Source organism: Cetorhinus maximus, chromosome 2 (genome assembly GCF_964194155.1).
Source record: "Cetorhinus maximus chromosome 2, sCetMax3.hap1.1, whole genome shotgun sequence".
NCBI lineage: Eukaryota > Metazoa > Chordata > Chondrichthyes > Lamniformes > Cetorhinidae > Cetorhinus > Cetorhinus maximus.
In genome coordinates, this window is record NC_135880.1 from 85,235,371 (window position 1) to 85,255,703 (window position 20,333).

The window sequence follows — 20,333 nt, forward strand, 5'->3', positions numbered from 1 at the left end:
ACAATACTTATGACAGTGCAGCACTCCTTAAGTTCTGCACAGGAGTATCAGCCTTGATTTTTTTTTAGCTGGAGTGCTGGAGTGGCACTAGAACACTCAGCTTTCTGAAGCAGAGGCAAGTGCTACTAGACATTATTGGTCAGGTTTTCAGGGCTTCGGGACACTTGGCAATTGCAACAAGACGAGAAAAGCCTCAGGGAGCACTCCTTGTGAGCGCGGAAGAGCAGGAGTGCTTCCTTCCAATCCCCAAGATCTCTACCCCTACCACCAGCGCACACCCCCATACAAACTGGGATCAAAGGATCAACCCACCCACCCGGGACACCCATGATGGGGTGAGCGATTGTCCGAACCCATGAGATAAGACAGCCCTTGCTCCACGGACAGCCCCTTCAGGGTTAAACTCTTTCTCCACCCTGAGGTCAGGGAACAGCTCTCTGGCTCAGAACCCCCCTTGGGTCAGGGATCAGCCCCAATCCCCATGGCATCAGATCCTCCGGTGTCAAGGATTGGACTTTGTTAGTGTTGCCTGCTCAATCACCAGGATCAGACTCACCCATCCCAAACCTTGGAATCAGAACTCACCCCAGCCCCGGGATCGGACCTGCACCCAATGGGAACTTGGACCTTCCTGACCTTCCTTCAGTGCTATCTGCCCAACTGTGAATTGGGCTGACCTTTGGATAGGAAAGCTGTGTGTGATGTCACATGCAAGGTGTGAAGTTTAAACCCTACAGCATGTAGGAAAACCCCTCATGCTACTGGGTGTCTATTCCCTTTGGGTCCCAATGTTGAAATTCTCCACACCATTCCCCCAATCCCCGCCTGCTTGTTTTTGGAAGAGAGGGATGCCCAGCAGCTGAGGCTGCAACAAAGTTACAGTGATTTATAGACTGAGTTTCACCTTCCCCCAACTATCAGAGGAGCAGCATTTGCACAAGCGGAAGGGAACTGTGAATGAATTGTGTCATATATTGAAAAGTCACCTGAGGCCAATCTCATCCATAGGTGTAATACAGCTGATAACTGTGAACATCAAAATAATCCTTAAAGCCAACGGCTCTGGATCAGTCCAAGATGCCACTTGTGATATCATCCACATTAGTGAATTGTATAGTCTTGTAAAGAAAATGATGGATGTCTTATTTGTTTGGGCAACTTATTTCATCTTCTTCCCCAAGGACAATTAACAGTAGCATCAGGAGGTTGTGGCATTTTACTAAACTGCAGGATACCCGACGATCTAGAGGTTATAAATCGAACCCATATGGCCCTACATGCTGCATTCCCCAGGACCACTACTAGTTGGAAAGGAATTTCACTCTATCTTTAGCTCATTTGTAACAAACAGTATTGGAATATGCAAGATTATATTTCACTTCACGATAGAGCTGAATATAGAACTGTTTCACCAGCTGCACATATTGGGAAACCCCTGCTGCCTAACAATAATGTCCACAGATGGCCAGTGGGCAGTGGTTCCTGCTGGCACCATGTACTTGGGAAATCAGTGCCAATGTTTTCATTTTATGGAATTCCTAGTCCCACCAAAATTTGAACCACAAATGCAAGTACCAAGCTGTTGTACAATTAATTTTATCTTGTATAGTCAGACCTCTTGGCCTTTCCGCATTATCCCAGAACAGCGTTGAAGACTGACTTAATGTGTCACTGCATAGGCATCCACAGAGCAATGATTAAACACACCACTGACATATGGAAACTTCACTTCGAGTATGCAGATGGATTACAATTCAGCCTAACTAAGGTTTGAAGGGTTGCGCTAATGTGTTGCATGTTGCATTATTTCACCCACAACTGGCATTATCAGAAGTGGCAAGTGCAGTATGGAGACGAACACCAGGAAATCAAGGGGCTAGAAGGTGAGTATTGTTGAAAAAAGAGACATTTAGAAGCTTTTCGTCTTGCACTCATCAGGACACTTTGCAAGAATACTAATAAAAGGGGAAAACAACAATTTATGCTGTAAATGGAGTGCTGATTGGTTAGGAAGTGGCACTTGTCAAACAATCAGCACTTTCTTCACATATATTATAAATTGTTGTTTTCCCCTTATATTGGTATTCTTGCAAAGTGTCCAGATGAGTGCAAGATGAAAAGCTTCTACATGTCTCTTTTATCAGTAATACTCAAGTTCTATATTACCAAACGACTATTTGAACCAGAAGGTACTGTAGAAGAGGATTTCATGCTGACTGCAAGAGCCATGTTGCAAAGCCGTATAATAGAGACCTCGTCTTAACTTTGAAATATAATTACTGCATTAGCAGTCATTTTTACATCTTCTTTGTGCCTTCTACAAATATGCCTTCACCTACAGTACCTTAAATCTCATAGACAATTCAAAAATATTCCATTCTTGCCATCTGATGAAACATGGTTCCAAATTATTGCAAAAAGGTTTTCTGCACAGAGCTTCAGTATCAACCCACAAAGCATCTAATATGTTTAGTTCAGTGGTATCATTCACTGCCGATGGTGTATGATGTATGCGCATCTAGGCTTACACTTTATCTAAATGCTACCTGAGTGGCAATTGTCTGAGAGGTGGCTGATTACTGTGTGGGATTGAAGTACAGGCATACTTCCTGGCTGCAAGTCCTGAAGTAGGCAAGCTGCAGGCTCCAACACTTGCACATCTAGGTGGGTAACCTGCTTCCGCATATTTTTTTCATTAAATAATGGATAAGATTTTTAGTTTGCTGGGCACGTGCCATTGGCGGGCCCGGGAGTGGACAGGGAATGGACCGCCGACCGCGATCAGCCCCCGACCACGATTTCACACTGGCTGGCCAATTAACGGCCAGCTAACGTGAAAGGTGCACTGAAATGCTCAGTGCTGCTGGGGTGGAGGCGGGAGGAGAGTGGGCGTTGATGTAAGTGCGGGCACAGGGGAGCACGGATTGAAAACTCCCTGAAGGCAGAAAGCTGCCTTAAGGAGCTGAAGAATTTAAAAGCAATGAATAAAGACTTAAAATTCCAGAAAAACAATGTCCACGCATCAGCATTAGTCACCTGAAAATATGGATGACGAAAATTCTGTCCAAACATTTTAATTAATTTTTAATCAATAATGGAGATCTCATTCCGCCCATGGATGAGGTTTCATCAAAAATGTAAAGTCCGATGGCAGATTTGCCTGTCTGCCAACTGTAAATTGGAGTCAATCGGAACTTTAATAGGCTTAATTGCCCTCTTAATTGTAAGCGGGCATGCTTCCGACTTTCGCGTGCACCCGCTGACCGAAATATCGTGCGAGGGCGGGATGACATCAGTACACATGCCTGACATCATCACCCGTTATTTTACACTCGAGCTGGTCGGGCGCACGCCTGCATGCCAAGCTAAAAATTCTGCCCTATAAGAAATAGGTGTAGGAGGGATAGAGTGACTGATGATGTGAACCATGGGGAGAATTTTCCCCATGTCAGGCGGACCGTGCAGGTGCGGGCGGGCATAGACCCGATTGTCACCCGTGATCGGGTCCACGCTGCCATTTTAGGCGGGCGGGCCAACTAAGGCCCGCCCAGCGTAGTTCACGATTCCCATGGGTAGCGGGAGTGGGCGGGTGGCAGCGGGCGCGCTCAGACCACTGGGCCCAATGGCGACCCGGCAGCCTGTATAAATGAAGTCCTGGCAGCCTTGGAAAGGCTGCTCACTATGGCTGGGAGCAGAGGACATCGGAGGGGCAATGTGCCTGATGCAAGTCTGGAGGGTAGGCCATCGGGGCAGGCCAGGCCAGAAGGTAGGGCAACGGGGCAGGCCAGGACAGAAGGTAGGGCAACGGGACAGTGTGCCCCTCGTTTTTCCGATGAGTGCCTAGCTGCCCTCCTGGGGAAGGTGGCAGCACAGCAGGAGGTCCTTCTTCCAAGGAACAGGAGGCGGAGGCCTCCCCACCTAACCAAACGTGCATGGGAGGACGTGGCCGAGAGTGTTAGCTCCCATGATGTGGTGCGGCGCACATGGCTCTAGTGCCGCAAAAGGTTCAACGATCTCCTGTGCTCAGGAAGGGTGAGTACCATGTTGCCTCAAGTAACTTAATGCAGTCATCCCCCTTTCCCCCCAATGCCGTCCCCACCCCCGGCAACCCTGAGTACAGTAACGGGCATGGATCCCTTACTGGGTGTACCAGCAGAGATTGTCCATGCCCAGTTCACCCTGAGAGGTTTGAGCTAGAACATGTTCTGCATCCAGAGCATGTGTGACACTAACACCCAGAGTATAGAATGGGGGTGAAACTCAAAGGTCTGCACCTAGGCAGAGTGCTGGAACTGGGAAGCATGTCAAAGTCAGGGTGCTAACATGCTGGGAGGGGAGATTCCAGGTGGCGGGGCACCAATCCACCTGCTGGTCTTTGCGTTCCACGTGACACCTTGTGGTGCCACATGTGGAGGAGGCAGCATTTGGGAAGTGGTGGGGGAGAATCAGCCCTGGCTTGTTTGGGTGAGTGTGCCGCAGCTGCGGGGTGACGAGGAACTGGAGTCCTGCAATGTCCCACTCTGGCTGGGTTGACAGGGATGCGATGGGAATTTAGACACAGGCTGGACTGATCAATGCTCCTCTCTCCTTTTCAGGAAAAGACTACACACAAAATGTCAGAACGAATGCAGACTGGCGGAGGGCAGGCCCAGTTGGCCATCCTAATAGCCCTCGAGCAGCAGGCCATGGATTTGGAGAGGCGCCATGCTCCCAGGTCCACCAGTAGCTGTGAGTGCCAAGCACTCAGGCCACCATGTGTGTCCCAAAAGCCATGCCACTGCTGAATGCTCAGTGACTGAAGTTAGCAACATGGGTTGACCATTGATTACGGAAGGATGAGCGCATAATGATCTGGGGGAGTACCATGCAAATTGACATTGTCTGCACTGTAATGAATCAAATGTCCTTGTTCTTCCTTTCAGCATCACTGGAGCAGGGCTGCGAGGAGGAGGTAGAGGGCCCACCTCTCACCCCTGAAGCCCCAGAGCAAATCCACTCACCAGCATCACACCATCTCTGCCAGGCAGGCACCAAGCAGATACTAGCACCTAGGTGGGAATTAGATCTTCGGCTAGTGTCCCGGGGCACGGTGGTGAGGGCACTTCACACTCGCTTGAGGTGTGGGCAGAGACAGAGAGGGGCCATGGCACTAGCAGTCGGAGGACTGCTGGGGACCAGTTTACTTGCTTGGTCGGTGGCTGATGATGTGTCTTTGGAGTCGTCCATTAGGCAGCAAATGCTGGAAGTGCAGAAGGGTATGCAGGAGGATGTGGCGGAGATACATGAGGCTATGCGTAGCATGGTGCCCGTGCTGGAGGAGTCCACATGGAGCATCACTGATGCAATGAGCCTTATGGTCAACCGCCATGCTTCCTCCATGGAGAGAGTGGCGACTCTCATGGAGAGGCTCCTCCAGAAGAGCAATCAGGGACTCCTGGGGTTGCGCTCAGACTTGCAAGCCCTCACAGCAGCATTGACCTCAGCTGGTCAGGGCCCATGTGGGAGATGGTTTGAGCACCAAGTATCCCAGCTCGGTGCCCATCCAGGGAGGTCCGAAGTGACTTCATGTCGGCGCAGCAGCTGCCTGTTCTCTCTGCGGGCTCCTCTCAGGGCACACCGGATGAGGGCAGCAGCTCCTCCGCCCCTCTGCCAGTGACCATAGCATCTGATGAGGCTGCGGCGACTGGGGAGAAGCTAGCTGTGAAAGTGGCCGCTTCCTCCCAGGCATCAAAGGCTCCACAGGCCAGAGGACGTCCGCCATGGTCATCGCGGCCAACAGGACAGCACAGTGAGTAGGCTGTCTCAGATGCCAGTGCCAGCAAGGGGACAGCACCTAGATGTAGCACCCGTAAGCATAAATTTAAGGTGCCTTAGGCACACCACGGGTTTCTCACTGATGCTTTTATGTTGGTGCTTTGTGGAAGACTTGGTGTGATGTCCAACACCGTTTTTTTTTCCTTTATGAAGTGACATTTGTTCATTCAATAAATTTTGACATGTTGCCATGCCTCAGGGTGATTTCTTACTTCTGCAAGTGGACGGGAACCCATGATGTTATGAGTGAGTTGTTTGACATTGAGCTTTATTGACAAGATTCAATCCAGGCAGATTTTGCACTCAGGTCTTGAGCGTGGAGCCTGCAGCCCTGGCGCGTGTTGAAGTCCATCTGTGGTGGACCAGCTGAAGGTTCTTTGGATTAAAGCCTCCTGGGTGTCCCTGCCTCTGCCTCCCTGGAGTATGCCCGGGTCAGTGTCTACCCACTCAGCGTTCTCCTGTATGTGCTCATCCTCAACTCACCGCTCAACTCATCGTGTGCATCCGGAGCAACTGCGTCTACGTCTTCCTCATCCACTGTGTCCCCCCCTTTCCAGCGCCAGATTGTGGAGAGTGCAGCATGCAACCACTATCAACGATACACGATCTGCGGGGTATTGGAGTGCGGCCCCTGAGTGGTCCAGGCATCAGAAGCGCATCTTGAGAAGACCGATGGTTGTCTCCACCACAGCCCTTGTGGAAGCATGGCTCCTATTGTACCGATGCTCAGCCTCTGTTCTTGGATGGCAGAGAAGGGTCATGAGCCACCTTTTTAAGGGATAGCCCTTGTCACCCAGCAGCCATCCATTCAGCCGGGCTGGAGCACTGAAGAACCTCGGCACCTGGGAGTGTCCGAGGATGTAAGCGTCGTGGGAGCTGCCTGGGTACCTAGCACAGACTTGCCGAATCTGCATCCTGTGATCACACACTATCTGCACGTTCATGGAGTGGAAGCCCTTCCTGTTGATGAAGGCACCGGGCACACCTGCTGGCGCCTTGATGGCCACATTTTTGCAGTCTATTGCACCCTGGACGCAGGGGAAGCCAGCAATGGCCGCGAAGCATCTGGCTCGCTCTATCTGACTGGCATCATCCCAGTGGTAGTGGATGAAAGTCAATGCATGCCTGAATAAAGCGTCTGTCATCTGCTTGACACAAATGTGGACAGCTGATTGGGAGACTCTGCAGAGATCACCCACCGACCCCTGGAAAGAGCCGGAGGCATAGGAGTTAAGGGCAGCTGTGACCTTTAGCGCCACTAGCATGGGGTGCCCACCCACACAGTTTGTGGAGATCTCAGGACCTATCATCTGACAGATGGAGGTGACTGTCTCCCTTGAGAGACGGAGCCTCCTTTGGCACTGCACCTCAGACATATTGAGGTAGCTGCTTCACCACCTGTATAACCTGGTAGCAGGTTACTGGTGACTTCTGTAGCCCCTTCTGCCTTGGACTCCTGTTGTGCCTGTGCCTCTCCTCCTAAAGGTGGCTCCCCTGGGGGCTGAATGTGGACACCTGGCCTCCTTCCCCTTCTGGCGCTCCCTTCCTCCTCAGAGGCGGTGCCTCCAGTGGAGAGCACAACTCCCATTTCCAGACTAAGGGGAGGCTTCCTGAAAGCTGCAGGCCCCAAAATTGATCTTTACTGTAGAGTCCTGACCAAGGCTTTTACTCCTGTCCTAGCAGCTGGAATGGGTTTTGAAGTATCACAGCTCACACAGGCAAGTATAAGCAACTTTCACACTTAAATACCTGAAAAATCACATTCATCCTTCTTATCCCGCCCGTGGATGAGATTTATATAAGTGTCCCCTACCCACTGCCCGTTGCACCTATGCGACGTCCTGAAGTTCGCACGGGCTGTGAAAAATCAAATTCAATTGTTGCCTCAAGGGCCTTAACTGGCCTGTTAATTGATGGCGGGTGTGCATCCGAACTTTTTGCGCGCCTGCCTTCCCAAATATCATGATGGTGTGCGGCGACGTCAGGACACTCGCCCGACGTCACCGCGCATCATTTTACACAGGAAAACAGGAAAATTCTGTCCCATTAGTGTGTGCAAAACCAGTGTTGCTGGTGCTTGATAAGGTTTCCTGTAGCATAACTAGAGAAAGAGAACAGGAAGAGATGGTTACCTAATGAGAATCCTTCATATATAACTTCCAGCTGATGGAATGACACAGTAGAGTGCTTCAGTATATGGTTTGCTGCCAGTGATCAAATGACAGATTAAGATGAGAAGAACGAACTGAGGAAAATGGTTAGTGAAACATAACTGGAGTCAGTACTTCCAGTTTCCCCATCTCTGCTGCCCAATATGGCCTCTCTTCCAGGATTTGCAAAGGCTTCTACTTCATATAAGGTTTATATTGCAAAGATAAAGGAATTTCCCTGCTGTGTGCTCTTCCATTATATGCTGCCATCTCTGTAAACAAAGTAGAAGTGAGAGGTTACAATTGTCTTGTTGATATGCAGTCATACTGGAGTGTCAGCATGTGATGACATGTCCATACATCATCAGCAACACACGGGATGATTATTTGAACATACCTATGTGAGTGAAGGAACAAGGATGGTAGTGCTTCATCCATCTTCCACTTATTAAACATTCATGACAAGTATAGAAGGTAATTTAAGGAAGTATAATGGAAAGTTAATTGCATTGTAGTTGTTTTGTACAGTGAATTAATGGGATGTAACAGTGCAGTCTCCTCCCGTGGCTGATCTGGTAAGGTCATTAAACTTCCTTATATAATGCCTCCAAGTATGTGATGTGTTGCATATGGTATTCATGCTGGTTTACAGGCCCACAACCATCTAAAGGGGGAAATAGTAGTGTAGTAGTAATGTCACTAGATTAGTAATCCAGAGGCTCAGGCTAATTATCTAGGAGTTATAGGTTCAAATCACCATAGCAACTGGTGGAAATTATACTCAATTAACAAAATATCTGGAATTGAAAACTAGTCTCAGTAGTAGTGACCATGAAATTATCATCAATTGTCATAAAAACTCATCTGGTTCAATAATGCCCATTAGGGAAGGAAATCTACCATCCTTACCTTGTCTGGCCGACATGTGACTCAAGCCTCACAGCAATGTTGTTGACTCTTAACTGCCCCCTGAAATGGCCCTAGCAAACCATTCAGTTCAAGGGCAATTAGGGATGAGCAACAAATGCCCACATCCCATGAAAGAATTATTTTTAAAATAAGGGCAGTAGCACCTTTTGATTCCTAAACATGCATTGTTGCTGGTACCTTATATCTGTATTTTTCGTCGAGCATGGAGTCCTTCCCAATGAAGCCTCTCCTCTGCCTCACTTGTTCCATCAAAATTCCAATATCCCATTGGAGAAATAGCATCTCCTGTGCACTGATGAACAGCTTGTCGCCATTTTTTTGTACAGAAGAATGCTGTTGTGTAAAGCATGACATCCTTTGTATTCCCACAAATATAATATAAGGCACATTTTGGGTATCAGTTGATTCGTGAGCTGCTAGAGAAAACTAATGGAAGGAAGTCATACATCACGAGCTATTATCCAACAGGGAATGGAAATGTGGAATGAATTAATCAGACACTTAGCGTTTCATCAAAGCACTGCCTCCTCATTGTAATGGTAAGTAGGCTCAAATGTTAAGTGCACTTGCCTTTGCTTTTTACCGTACCAAACATAACTTAATTGGAATTTATCATATGGTTGGGCAATTCTTTGCAAACACATGCAAACAAATTATGCGAGTGAATGCTGATTTTGTAGGGAATTTTCATAACACACACAATTTGATGTAATCAAGTGTTCCCCACCTGTTTGAGGATACAGATAGAATGGAAGGTAGGCTCCTGGGAGAAATGTTCAAGGTAGACATTTTATTGTTTTCTCATGCAATTCACATCTTCAGGCCTTCATCAGTGCATTTGGCTTGTTGCAGTGTCCTTCTTTGCTGACAAAAACTCAAATTTAGACACTCCAGCCTGAAATTGGCCTACCATATGTGATTTACTTGCCTATTTAAATGGTTATTGAGTGATTTAGTAGCATTCCTTCAGATGAACACTAGTTTGCTGCTCAATTGTATGCTACTTGCACGACAACCAGCTTGATGAATGCACTGCAAGGTAATCCACTGCCTCAATATCTTACATGTATTTCTTCAAGCGAACTATTGAAATATGTTCCCTGGAGATGCTGCAGAAATTTCTCTGTCAATTATTTTAGTAGATGTGGTACCCTCTTCAAATAAAAGCAAAATAGCTCAGAAGCTGGAAACCTGAAATAAAAACAGGAAATACTCAATAGGTCAGACAGCACCTGTGGAGAGAGACAAACAGTTAATGAGCTAGATTTGCCTGGCCCCATGGAGACGGAGTAGGGGTAAGTGTGTGGCTGCATTGGGACAGCTTCACACTGCATTTCCACCTCTGGGGGACTTTTCCAGCAGCCTACTCAACAGAGGTGGGCAGCCACTTAGTCCAAATAAGACTCCAATTAGGGGCTAATTTGTGATGGTGCTAGTATTTCACTGCTATTGGAACAGTTCCCTGCCATGTGCACAGAGGTCACAAGCTGAATTGAGGCGGCATCCTGGCAGCAGGCCAGGGGAGCAATATGCCCCAGTGACAGGGTTACAGGAATGAAAGGCTGCAGCCCATCCATAATTAGTCCTGCAGAGGAGTTTCCCTTCTACCCTGATGTCCCAACTGGCTTCAGGTCTCTTTATTTCATGAATCCTATGCAGGCACCAAGGGCACCTCCATGTTGCGGCACCCTCATGTTCACCTGCCTACCTCAGTAGCACCCACCTCTCACCCATCCTGACTTCTCTGCGGACCCTTTGATTGGGTCTGCAGCCTCAGGAGCTCATCACCCATCAGTCAACAATAGGATGGTGAGTGCAGAGGTGGCCAATTGGGAGGCCACCTCTCAGAATGTTGTGCTGGAGGGCATGCTGACATGTGTGGGCTTGAGATCACCATATGGGTCCAATGTTGGGGTCTTGATGTGCATTGGAAAATCCATCCCAAAGTTGTAGGCCAGTAACTTTTCAACAAATAAACTTTAATTTTTCTTGAGACATTTAGGCCACGATCTTGTCAGAAGCTTTGCCCATTACCATATCCTATAGAAAGTGTCTAGAATGTTCAGGCCCTGATCTAATTTCCATCCTTTTTGGTAATTGGAAAGACTGTGATCTTTTGACCTGAATGTGCTTTCACTGCTGTTTTCTCCCTCCTGCTACTATAAACAGGATGGTTGTACCTATATAGTGGGAAACTATGAATTAAGAACTATTTTTCAATTAAAAAATTAAAAGGAGAAATTAATCCAGAAAGTAGTATTCCTGTCGTACTCATTAAACCCAATTTATCTGTAAACACTGATGTTCCAGAAAATCTCATTATATGAATTTAAAACTTCTACTATTGACACACAGACAACTGTATGATACGATTATGTTCTTCATGAGAGATATTCATTCCTTTTTAAGATCATATCAAAAAAAGAGATATTAGCATGACTTTACCAACCTCGATGCTAAACCATGGTATGGCTGAATGCCAGTTTCACTGACTTTCCTATTGTCTGCATATTTAATATAGTCTAATTTATATCAGAAATCCTGATGCTGGGAGCTTTGCTGAGGGAAAACAGCAACATTTTCCTGGTGCTGAATTTTTATGGGGGTGGAGGCGTAATGCCCGCCCCTCTCGCCCCCACAAAAGGAAAGCTGGAGCTGCATCAACCGACACTCAACAAGGCTGCCCCACAGCAATAACGCTGTGGGTGAGAGGGCTGGACCTCCATCACCAACCTGATTGGTCGGCAGCTCTAGCATTCCCAGCAGCTCCAGAACTTAGTGGTGGATGGGTCTTTAAGGGGGCCCAGGAAGAAGGGCCCAAGAAGAAGAGTACAAAGGATCTGGACTAGGATAAGTCCCAGGCTTTAAGGCATGGGGAGCCTAGGGAGGGTGGGAGAGAGGGGTGGGGGTAGGTTTTGAAGGCCATGTAGGGAAGAACAAAGGCAGGGTAAGATCTTGGGGGAATGCCCCCCACTGCACACAGGGCATTCTCTAAGGGATTCCCCCAACTGCCCCCCCCCACACCTCCCCCTGCACCTTCTGGCTTTTTACATACGAGACAAAGTTATTTAAAAAATGGTATTCTGAATCTTGCCCACCTGCCCACGCCAACCATTTTATTGCATGGAGAGTGTGTTATTTGGGCCAATTGGCTGTAAACAACCTCAAATGCCTGTTAATTTTATTTAAAATGGTGTGCAGATGTCAGTGCCCACCTGTCTATTATGGGGACTGAGTCAGGGGTGGGCTGGAAGGCAGTGGGCAAAGCCACCCATCATATTTTATGTGCCCCCTGCCACCCCCCATCCCTTTGCCAAAAACAGGGCAAGCAGGGACCATAGAATTCAGCCCTTGGAGATTTTGAGGGCTCCAGCTTGGTGGAAGGGAAGATGTAGATCCCCCACAATGGTAAGGAATAATATTTCACCCATTCCCACTGACAATGTGGATGTTTATAATTTTATAATCATTCATGAGACATGAGCGCTGCTGGCAAGGCTAGAATTACCCATCCCTCATTGCCCTTGACAAGCCTTCTTGTGCTGCTGTTTAAGTGTACAATACTGATAGGGAGGCAGTTCCAGGATTTTAATCCAGTGTTGATGAAGGTATAATGATATATTTCCAAGTCAGGAATATGTGTGACTTGGAGGGAAACTTGCAGTTGGTAGTGTTTCCATATGCCTGCTTCCCTTGTTCTTCTAGCTGGCGGGGGCATCTAGGTTGAAAGCTGCTGTCGATGGAGCCTTGATGGGTTGCTGCAGTGCATCTTGTAGATGATATATACAACTCGAGTGCCTGACATTGATTTTCTGGCCTCAGTCAAGAAGAAGGTCTTTTAATATGCAAACTGGAATTGTATGATGTACAAAGGAGCCCAGTGATCATTTTAGGCTGAAACTGTTGAGGAGCGTGCAGTGTGCAGTTTCAGCTGGTGATCAACTAAAGTTAAGTCCAGATGGTAAGTTCTTTTTTCATGGGGGTTCTGGGATGTGCAGGAATGCTTCTCTGGTCTCTATAAAATTAAGCAGCCTCGGCTATTGCTATTCCAGATCTGCCCTTCCAGAGAATGAATCGCCATCCTGTTACCACCCCAACCCTCTGCTTCAATCACCCTCTCCTAACCATCAATACAGCCCCCACTTACATGTGACTATATCTGCTCCCTGCTGCGTTTAAATGGTTGGGACCTCGCTGGCTTCAGGTAGGTGGTGCAGTGTTTTAGGCAATGCTGAAAATTTCCCCCATTGTGCTGAAATGAAGAAGTTGCTCATTAAGTTCATGGTTGACACCAGTGTCAATTAGCACCAGAAATTACCAGTCTTTGTTTTCCTATTGTCTATTTGTCTTCTAAATGTATTCTATAATACTGCTTGAGCACTTTAAACTTGTGTTTGAAGCTATTTCAGATCTGCAGACTTTTCAGCAAATGCAAAGAACAAATAATTAAAACATAGTTTCACAGATTGTTTTTATTCATTCATGGGATGTGGGCTTTGCTGGCTTGGCCAACATTTATTGCCCATCCCTAGTTGCTCTTGAGAAGGTGGTGGTGAGCTGCCTTCTTGAACTGCTGCAGTCCATTTGGTGCAGCCACACCCACTGTGCTGTTAGGAAGGGAGTTCCAGGATTTTAACCCAGCGACAGTGAAGGAATGGCAATATATTTCCAAGTCAGAGTGGTGAGTTACTTGGAGGGGAACTTTCAGGTGGTGGTGTTCCCATCTATCTGCAGCCTTTGTCCTTCTAGATGGTAGTGGTCGTGGGTTTGGAAGGGGCTGTCTAAGGAGCCTTGGTGAATTCCTGCAGTGTATCTTGTAGATGGTACACACTGCTGCCATTGTGCATCAGTGGTGGAGGGAATGAAAGTTTGTGGATGTGGTGCCAATCAAGTGGGCTGCTTTGTCCTGGACAGTGTCAAGCTTCTTGAGTGTTGTGGGAGCTGCACTCATCCAGACAAGTGGGGAGTATTCCATCACACTTCTGACTTGTGCCTTGTAGATGGTGGACAGGCTTTGGGGAGTCAGGAGGTGGATTATTCGTCGCACGACTCCTAGCCTCTGACCTGCTGTTTTAGCCACAGTATTTATATGGCTAATCCAGTTCAGTTTCAGGTCAATGGTAATCCCCAGGATGTTGATGATGGGGGATTCAGTGATGGTAATGCCATTGATCATCAAGGGGCAATGGTTGGATTCTCTCTTGTTGGAGATGGTCATTGCCTGACACTTGTGTGGCGTGAATGTTACTTTCCACTTATCAGCCCAAACCTGGATATTGTCCCAGGTCTTGCTACATTTGGACATGAACTGCTTCATTATCTGAGGAGTCGCGAATGATGCTGAACATTGTGCAAACATCCCCACTTCTGAATTTATGATGGAAGGAAGGTAATTGGTGAAGCAGCTGAAAATGTTGGGCCCAGAACACTACCCTGAGGAACTCCTGCGGTGATGTCCTGGAGCTGAGATGACTGACCTCCAACAACCACATCCATCTTCCTTTGTGCTAGGTATGATTCCAACTAGCAGAGAGTTTTCCCCCTGATTCCCATTGACTCCAGTTTTTCTAGGACTCCTAGATGCCACACTCTGTCAAAGGTGGCCTTGATGTTAGGGGCAGTCACTATCACCTCACCTCAGAAGTTCATCTCTTTTGTCTATGTTTGAATCAAGGCTGTAAAGAGGTCAGGAGCTGAGAGGTCCTGGCAGAACCCAAACTGGGCATCAGTGACCCAGTATTGCTAAGCGAGTGCTGCTTGATAGCACTGTTGATGACCCCTTCCAGCACTTTACTGATGATGGAGAGTAGACTGACGAGTTGGTAATTGGCTGAATTGGATTTGTCCTGCATTTTGCGTACAGGACATACCTGGGCAATTTTCCACATAGCCAGGTAGATGCCAGTGTTGTAGCTGTACTGGAACAGCTTGGCTAGGGGCGCGGCATGTTCTGGAGCACAAGTCTTCAGTACTATTGCCTTTGCACTATCCAGTGCCTTTAGCCATTTCTTGATATCAAGTGGAGTGAGTCGAATTGGCTGAAGACTGGGATCTGTGATGCTGGGGACCTCCGGAGGAGGCTGAGATAGACCATCTACTCAGCACTTCTGATTGGAGCAAATGATTCAGCCTTATCTTTTGCACTGATGTGCTGGGCTCCCCCATATTTGAAGATGGGGATATTTGTCGAGCCACCTCCTCCAGTGGGTTGTTTAATTGTCCACCACCATTCATGACTGGATGTGGCACGACTGCAGAGCTTAGGTCTGATCTGTTGGTTGTGGGATCGCTTAACCCTGTCTGTCACTTGCTGTTTATACTGTTTGGCCTGCAAGTAGTCCTGTGTTATAGCTTCACCAGGCTGACACTTCATTTTTAGGTATGCCTGGTGCTGCTCCTGGCATGATGTTCTGCACTCTTCATTGATTCCCTGGCTTGATGGTAATTATAGAGTGGGGGATATGCCCGGCCATGAGGTTACAGATTGTGTTCGAGTATAATTCTGCTGCTGCTGATGGTCCACAGTGCCTCATGGATGCCCAGTCTTGAGTTGCTAGATCTGTTCAAAATCTATCCCATTTAGCATGGTGATAGTGTCACAAAACATGATGGAGGGTATCCTCAATGTGAAGGCAGGACTTCGTCTCCACGATGACGCTGGTCACACCTACTGATACTGTCATAGACAGATGCATCAGTGGCAGGCAGGTTGGTGAGGATGAGGTCAAGTATGTCTTTCCCTTTTGTTGGTTCTCTCACCATCTGCCACAGACCCAGTCTAGCAGCTATGTCATTTAGGACTTGGCCAGCTCGGCCAGTAGTGGTGCTACCAAGCCACTCTTGGTGATGGACATTGAAATCCCCCACCCAGAGTACATTCTGTGCCTTTGCCACCCTCAGTGCTTCCTCCAAGTGGTGTTCGACATGGAGGAGCACTAATTAATCAGCTGAGGGGTGGGACATGGTAATCAGCAGGAAGTTTCCTTGCCCATGTTTGACTTGATGCCATGAGACTTCATGGGGTCTATAGTCGATGTTGAGGACTCCAAGGGCAACTCCCTCCCGACTGTATAGCACTGTACTGCCACCTCCGCTGGGCCTGTCCTGCTGCTGGGACAGGACATACCCAGGGATGATGATGGTGATGTCTGGGACATTATCTATAAGCTATGATTCCGTGAGGATGACTCTGTCAGGCTGTTTCTTGATTAGTCTGTGGGACAGTTCTCCCAATTTTGGCACTAGCCCCCAGATGTTAGTAAGGAGGACTTTGCAGGGTCGACAGGGCTGCGATTGCCGTTGTCATTTCCAGTGCCTAGGTCGATGCCAGGTGGTCCATCTGGTTTCATTCCTTTTTTGTGACTTTTGTTACAACTGTGTGGCTTGCTAGGCCTTTTCAGAGGGCATTTTTTAAAATCAGAGTTAGCCACATTGCAGTGGGGTCTGGAGTCATGTGTAGGCCAGACCAGGTGAGGACAACAGATTTCCCTTCCCTAAAGGGCATTTGTGAACCAGATGGGTTATCATCAGATTTTTAATTCAACATTTTTATTGAATTCTGATGTGGTGGGATTTGAACCCAGGTCCCCAGAGCATAACCCTGGGTAGTTGGATTATTAGTCCAGTGACAATACCACTACACCATCACCTCCCCTCATCCAGCAAGAGCAACCAGATTTGTGTAAGGAATTTAATGCCAGTGAATTTCAGACCTATAATTGGTCAGATTTACAGAATATGATGATTTAAAGATTACATTATGGCTGGCATTATAAATAAGAGTTCCATAAAGTTTTCTAGTATGAAAAACAGTGAAGTAATAGCTCTCATTTATCAAATGATGCTGGACAATTGCAGTTTACCAATATTTTAGCATGGTATAGCATTGAACTTCTAAAACCTATTTCAAAGGGATTAACTTGGGTGAATCATGGATTATAAATCATATTCCAATATGCTTTATTACCTTTTAGGAAACAGATTTCAAATTGGATCCATTTTATTAGACTAAGAATTTTACTAGTGCAGAACAACATATTTAAAAATCATAATCACCAGATCATATTACCAGTTTATTGGCAACCAAAATTGAATAATGCATTAGTTTGCTGATGCATTGCTTCAAGGATGGATATCACACAACTTTTTCCTACAGAAAGCCTAGAGGAGAACACTAGATTGCTGTTCCATTTTGGGGTTGTGAAGCCTGGCGACAGGGTTCCTGAACAGTGCACCTAAAGTAACCTTTTGGTATCCAAACCACCATTTATACTTTGCCTTCAAAAATATCTATTCAAAACCAATATTAACCCTGTGGGCTGAATTTTATACTCAATGGTGATCTTACCTCTGCTTGGCAGGCTTGTTCTGTAGCCATTTCTGTCAGACTTTTATGTGGCTCTAGGTAGGACTTCCACCCCATTCCAAGAGGAAGTCCCGCTTCAGAGACATGCTGGCCAATCACAAGGCTGGTGGATTTCTTGTCCCAGCAGCACCAGCGGGAACAGTGGCTGAGGTTGGGAGAACTTCAGGCAGTCCTAAAGAGGAGATGTTGATGGAGCCTGGATTTAAAAGTGTCATGACCACAAATCTTGTGAATGTGAACTGAGTTGAAAAGAAAACAGATCTGGGTGAAAGACATGCTTGATTTTCCCTTCCAGGAATACACAAGGAAAGGGGTGTTAAAAAAGACAACTGCGACCCTGGTTCTGTTAATAGTCTGGTGTTCTGTTCTGGTGTGTGTGTGCTGTGAAGGTCACAGCTGAAGAACGCCAACTGAGCATCCTTGCACGTGCTGGGAAAAAAAACTCTTTCTCTCTGATTGCTGGATGCAAGTCACAGGTCAGCAAAGCCACAGTTGAAAAGGAAACAGGACAACTTCTTTCAACCAACCTGCAGAACCAAGAATCTCCAACCCAACTGCTCAACTCCCAAAGTCAGCACTACTGGAATCACCGCAACTTAATGGCTACAACGTTTCGCCATCTACTCCTCATGGACAAGCCAAAAAATGATTTCTTATATATTTTTTAACATTTACTTTTGGACTCAATTTCTCATTTCAGAAAGGGACAGAATGTACAAATATAAAGAAACAGCAGCAAATAGAGTAAAAGGGGGAAAAAATGGTAAAAGGCAAAAATTATGGCTATTTATTTAAATACACGTAGTATTCGGAGCAAAATAAATGAATTAACATTAACAAAGTTTTAAAAACCAACAAAAGTTGACCAAAAAAATAGTCACGAGCGAGAAAATAAACTTTGGGGGTAAACTAGTAAGTAATATAAAAAATGGAGACTAAGAACTTCTTTAAATACATAAAAAGGAAGAAAGGAGCCAATCTGAACATAGGCCCCTTCGAGAATGAGACTGGGGAAATAATAATGGGGAACCAGGAAATGGCAGAGGAGTTGATTAAAAACTTTGCATCAGTCTTCACGGTTGAAGACACTAACAACATTCCAAAAATACTAAATTATCAAGGGACAAAAGTGGGGGAGGAAATAACTATCACTAAACAAAAAGTACCAGGGAAACTAATGGGGCTAAAGGCCAATAACTCCGCTGGACCTGACCTAGGATATTAGGGAAGTAACTGCAGAGATAGTGGATGGACTGGCAGTAATCTTCCAAGGATTGTGAGATTTTGGAAAGTCCGAGTGGATTGGAAAACTGCCAATATAATGCCCTTATTCAAAAAGGGAGGGAGACATAAACAGATTACTATAGGCCAGTTAGCTTAATATCTGTCATTAGGAAAATGTTAGTCTATTATAAACGGCGTAATAGAAGAGCATTTAGAAATGCACAATATAATCAACCAGAGTCAGCATAGCTTCATGAAGGGGAAATCATGTCTGACAAATTTATTAGAATTTTTTGAGGAGGTAACAAGCAGGATAAATAAAGGGGAACCATTGGATGTAATATATTTGGATTTCCAAAAGGTGTTCGATAAGGTGCCCCACATAAGGTTACTTAATAATGTAAGAGCCCATGGTGTTGGGGGTAGTATATTAGCATGGATAAAGGATTGGGTAACTAATAGAAGACAGAGAGTTGGGATAAGGGGGGCATTTTCGGGATGGCAACCTGTAACTAGTGGGGCGCCACAGGGATCAGTGCTGGGGCCTCAGTTATTTACAACATATATTAATGACTTGGATGAGAGAAGTGAATGTGCTATCGCCAAGTTTGCAGATGGCACAACAATAGATGGGAAGGCAAGCGGTGAGGTGACACAAAGAGTCTACAGAGATATGTAGACAGGTTAATTGAGTGGGCAAAAACTTGACAGATGGAATATAATGTGGGAAACTGTGAGGTTATGCACTTTGGCAGGAAGAATAGAGGAGCTAAATATTACTTAAATCGAAAAAAACTGCAGAAAGCTGCAGCACAAGAGAGATTTGGGGGTCTTTGTGCATGAATCACAAAAAGCTAGCAGACAAGTTCAGCAGGTAATAGGGAAGGCAAATGGGATGCTGGCCTTTATTCCAAAGGGAATGGAGTATAAAAATAGGGAAGTCTTGCTAAAACTATACAAGTCACTAGTTAGACCACACCTAGAATACAGTGAACAGTTTTGGTCCCCTTACCTCAGGAGAGATATAATGGCCTTGGAGGCAGTCCAGAGAAGGTTCACTAAGTCGATCCCGGGTATGGAGGGATTTTCTTATGAGGAGAGGTTGAGTAGGTTGGGCCTGCACTCATTGGATTTTAGAAGAATGAGAGGCTACCTTATTGAAACATATAAGATTCCTAGGGGGCTTGACAGGGTGGATGCTGAGAGGTTGTTTCCCCCTGTGGGAGAGTCTAGCGACAGAGGGCATAATCTCAGAGTAAGGGGTCACCCATTTAAGACAGAGATGAGGTGGAATTTCTTCTCTTAGAGGGTAGTGAATCTGTGGAATTCTTTACCGCAGAGGGCTGTAGAGGCTGGGTCATTAAATATATGGTCTTATGGTCATCTTAACAGGGGCCAGGCAGGCAGCCACACTGGCAGATGATTATGAGCTGGTCCACAAACGCTTGTTCAGGAAGAGACCCTACCCTAATCACCCTCAACGACCTGGAAAGGATAAAGCTGGAGAAAGTAATAGGAAACTGAGCACCCATGGGAGAGAGGGAAATGCTGGGGGGCCTCCTCAGGATAGAAAGGTGGTGCTGAGATGAAAAGTAAGGCCAAGAAGCCCATGTGTTTTAACTGCCGAAAGGTAGGCCAGCTCTGAGCAAAGTGCTGGAGGTTGCGAGTAAAATTAATGGGATTTATCAGGGCACATACACCCCATGCAGTGAATGGGAGTCAGTCAGAAAGCATAGCAGACTGGGCTATGGTTTTGACTGCAGCTGTGAATCCCTGTCAAGGCACTCCTGAGAGTGCGGATGAGGTTAAGCAAATCCCTGAGAGTTACAAGGATTTTGTATCCGCAGGAA